Source organism: Mizuhopecten yessoensis, unplaced genomic scaffold (genome assembly GCF_002113885.1).
Source record: "Mizuhopecten yessoensis strain PY_sf001 unplaced genomic scaffold, ASM211388v2 scaffold8521, whole genome shotgun sequence".
NCBI classification, from domain to species: Eukaryota; Metazoa; Mollusca; class Bivalvia; order Pectinida; family Pectinidae; genus Mizuhopecten; species Mizuhopecten yessoensis.
In genome coordinates this window covers 15,411-20,221 of record NW_018407589.1, presented here as the reverse complement: position 1 = coordinate 20,221, position 4,811 = coordinate 15,411, and the positions used below count along the sequence as shown (strand labels likewise).

At 34.3% G+C, this 4,811-nt stretch overlaps 1 long non-coding RNA gene across 1 annotated transcript; it reads right to left on the bottom strand.

Annotated features, from left to right (window-relative positions):
• Positions 1-1,829: 1,829 nt before the first annotated feature.
• Positions 1,830-4,658, bottom strand: LOC110456109. The gene is made up of 2 exons (XR_002463555.1): positions 4,616-4,658; positions 1,830-2,904 (listed from the first exon to the last, which is right to left on the bottom strand). It is a non-coding gene; the product is annotated as an uncharacterized LOC110456109 (long non-coding RNA).
• Between the last annotated feature and the right edge of the window lie 153 nt (positions 4,659-4,811).

The window sequence follows — 4,811 nt, the reverse complement described above, 5'->3', positions numbered from 1 at the left end:
TAATATACTTAATTCTTAATCGTTGAATATATGTATTCAGTTATCTATTATAAAAGGTTATAAACTAATTCTTTACATAATTACAAAAATATCATTAATTTCAAACCTATACTTTTACTATTACAAATTACTCATACACACTATTAACATTCCAGATGTAGTATATAGATAACAACATAGGAACATACACATTAATAACATTCTAGACCTATCGATCACTCTACGGTGTGGAGGTTTCAAGAAATTCCTCTCAACTAGTATGGACGTAAGTTCAGCCAGGAGCTTAACACTAATATAATAATTAAGATTCTGCTTACGCCTCGGTTGGGATTTGGTTACAGAATCTTAACCCTCGACTGATATAACCCGATCTCGCTCAGATACAGATAAAAAAAATAGTCTCACCCTAGGATGGAGAAAGGGGATTCCCTTAATCATAACAATTGTATGACGTCACGTCAGCAATACAATGACGTCACGTCAACCTACGTGTAATCTTTTATACGCATATATGGGAGAAAAACATAATTTATAAGATTTGTACAGTTATTTCCTATTGGCACATTCTTTGTACTGTGATATATGAACTGTTCATTCAGTATGGCACTTTTTAAAAGGTGCCGCGGTGGCCGAGTGGTAAAGGTAGATTTACAGTTTTTTTACTCCAGACACTCCGTATTTTCATCCTCCACCATAACCTGGCAGATACGTTAAAGACTATAAAATGTAGCTGTTGACAGGACGTAAAACACAAACAAAAAAAAACATTCCTTCTAAAAAACAATCTCCAGTCATTATTTTAGTCAGACTCATTTCCTGTCTATATTTCGGATGCTTTTGGAGATTTATGTAAATATTGCCACAGAAACTATATTGATTGAACAGCTTTCCAGCAGTCTTTTACGATTGAAAGCGTTGTATCATTATTTGTTGGGTGTCCTATATTGACCTAGACCCCCGCTGCGGATGCATATGTTTGACGTAGCTGGCATGTGAAAAGGAGCATTATCAGAAAAAGGCAAACGTGCTAAGTTGAAATATTCCATATTTTCCTTCACAAATGTTCTTCTGGGCCTTTTTAGATGTAAATCAGACATGTTCAATTCAGGACCTAGTACTGTTTTGGTGAGGTTTATACCCCATCATCTTTAAAACCGTATATTACTTTCTGTGCGATTTGGTCACGTTTTGTTTGATAATTATTAAAAAGGTATTGTGCAAGTTACGTATCATGGAAGGTGCTAAAGCATGTGACGTAATCTTGGTAAGATAAATATTAGCCCTGCCATAAAAAGTGTTGCCCATATCCGTGTCCCGTCGCGTCTCGTCAACAAATTTCTATAGATGAGACTTTTTTCTACACTAGTGAACTGATGTATTTAAATGCCGACTTATAGTGTATTGAACAAAATAAACCTCAGACTCTTATGTAGGTGTCGTGAGTCCAAGTTCAGTGGCAATGTAAATGGTGGTCTCCATGTACATAGTCGATGGGTATTGAGAACAAGCAGGCTGTTTAAGTAAGCCTCTTTGTAATGTAGCAGAAAACATAAAAAAGACGAACAGTTTGTAAGCACAAAGTACTGAACATTTATTTGATAAAATTTATTTAAAAAAGAAGAAGAAAAGAAAAAGACCACATATTTCTATCTGGTTTGGTAATTATTAAACATCTCACAGATTACAAATTGGGTAGAAGAGCTACATATAAAACAATTATGAGAACAATGAAATAATTAAAATAGTGTTACAGGTAATAATGGGTTATGACGCCTGTCAGACCTAAAGGGACTTTCATAAAAACGAAAATGGAGCCAAACCATTTTTAGGTCGAAAAATGTCGTATTTTTAACACAAGCATCTAACGAATTGAAAGTGAAACGTCGTTAAATAAATAACTGTTCACTATCTATTTGACTTTTGTAACAAAATATTTGGAAAGAAAGGTGAGGCTCATGTACTTTCATCCGTAGTGTTTGACATATACGTAGAATTCTGTATTTGCGGAAGTTTCTTAATTTCCCTTTAAGAAAGACAAACGATTTAATATATCATATAAATGAAAAGTATAAAAACAGTTCTGTAACAACACCGACGTATTAATCACTTCAGAAAGGGAAAGGATACACTTAAACGATACACAATAAAATAAACAGATTTATATTACATCTAGCATTATTGATATACTGCAAAAAATGATCAAATTATAAAAAAAAAACATTCCGGGCGTCACAGTGTGTTATTACAAATTCTTTAAGAACTATTAGAAACTCAAGCATTCTCTGTCATTGTTTAATATATTGTACTTAACACAGCTCTAATGAGGTTATATATGAAAAGAATAATCAAGGTACCGTTTTTTTATGGTGAAAAATATCACTTAAATATGAAAAAGATTAAGAATTCCAAACACCCCTTAGTTTTTTCTGACAGCATTACCTCCTGTTACAGTATAGTTATAAGGACTTTTCCTTCTATCAAAGAAAATATTTCAAATTTAGGTTTCAGAAAAAAAGTTAAGGAAATCGTTAAAACTTCTGTTTATAAAGACCTCAACATTCTTCTTTGGTTTGATTGATGTATCTGTTGAAGGTTAAGTTGTTTGGTATCGTCCGTACGCTATAAATAAGCGTTTGATCAATCCTTGTTATCATGAACATCTTCTAAAGCTCGTTATATGTGTTATTAGGCAAGAAGTTGTACACAAAGGAAAGAGAGAAAATCGTTTAGTTGATCAATGTTATAATTATGTTATAATTATGAATGTTATGTGTAAGTCTTTCTGATGGTATCTTTGGAGTCTAAAATCCCGTCAATCGAAAGGTAGGCTGATGCAAATAGCTGTTGTCCATTTTCAAGCAAAGATCAATGTCCTTTTTCGGAAAACAATCACATCCTTGACTGCTGTAAAAAAATAGTTAATGATAATAATCACACATTGTGACGGTTATCCCATCGAAATTGGAATATTATTTAAATAATCATAATGGTATTACAACCTCCAGAAGTATGTATTCCTTGATTTTCTATGATTTGAAAAATAATAATTATGAAATAAAAAATACTCGAAAATAAAGTGCTACTAGCTCTAGCTGCCCGAAAAACTCTAGAATGTTTCATAACATTTGCCGATGTGTGCACTCTATTGTACGGGATAAGTAATAGTACGGTTTTTAGTCTTGATTTGTTGTATTGTAGCGCGGATATTTCTTAGAAAAGTAAAATGTATGCGGTTTTATGCACTTGCAAGCCCAATAACTATTATAAAAGTTTATATGAATGTTCAAAAATAAACTTGTATTCTGACAGTCGTCAGATCTTAAACGCTGTTGCTTGATTTCAATGTCTTTTGTGTTTGAAGTAGCTTCATAATATAATGACGCCAACGTATTTTGAACAAATGAACATTGCGTTTTAAATGAAATAATGCAAGTCCACAACCTATATGAAATCATTTGCAATAAAATATTTACAACATTAGTATTAGTCTGGCTACCAGCCCGAAAGGTTTTATGAAAATTAATTTCAACTGCATTGTATAACTAGCTTGGCTACCCCTAGTTTGAAAACTAGATTCGTATACCTAAGTGATCATAATTAATAGAATTATTTTTTTCTTAATAATTCAATATCTTTATACAAATCTAGAGACGGTGGCCAGTCTACATTAAATATAAACTTTAGTTATTTCATACGAAATGGGAAACACGCTATAGAACATCAGGTTGAAAGCATTTTGAAGATAATAAGAAGAAATATGGTATTTGTTTAATAATTGTATATAACGTAACCCTGTGCCATATAGACATAGGTATATATTTATATAGATATAGATATATAGCTAACTTTCCGCCACACGTTCTTGCTGCTGCAAATGAGAAACAAGTAGAAAGTGTAGTGTGTTTGTATGAAATTATGCAAGTCCTCGTCCTATTTGAAATTATTTGTAGCAACTTTGTTATTTAACTCCGACCGATGAGAAAACTGTGTTTTTTCAACTGGTCTTAACGACTCTTGTTGGTCCGGATTGAAGAGTCGAGACGGTTTAAATGTGGGCGGAAACCAGGATACCAGGAGAAAACCCACGTTGTCATCAATACATTGGGTGGTAGGGTGGCCCATTGGATAGCTAACTCGCCTTACACGAAGATGGCTGGGATTCGATTTTCCGATCGGTTGTGAAAATGTATAGGATCACCTGCCCGGTGACATTGGTTTTCTCTGGTTACTTCGGTTTCCACCCACATTTACACCCCCTGAACGCTAACATCTTCGCAAGCAAGAGTGACTTATATAATATGATATAAATTGTTTCCTAACAGTTTTAAAATAAAGTCTATATATATATTTTATATGTTTTCACGTTTTTACGGGTAAGGGGCCGCGGTGGCCAATTGGTGGAAGCGTCTGACCGTCTTTGATCGCAAGCACTCTACCACCGGGTCGCAGGTTCGAGGACTACGTGGGGCCGTTGACAATTTTTGGCCGCATAATTTATTTTCTGTGGGAACTCCGGCTTTCCGCCACCACCAAAACCCATAATACATCGATGCATTGGCGTTGGTTTTTGTTCGTGGCCGTTGCTACAGTAATGTGGTTCAATGTTCTTAGTTACCGTTAATCGTTTATTCGCCAGTGCGTTCTCCAGTTGTTGAATCTGTGAATAAAACATACAATAATTTATACAAAATGTCCTTACATGACCATAGCTGTTAATAGCACATCAAGCCTAAACACACCAAACCAAACAACAAAGGAAGTCAAAACCCGGTTGTCTTTGTGGAGGCGTGTGCGCTTTCCAAAGCGCCACT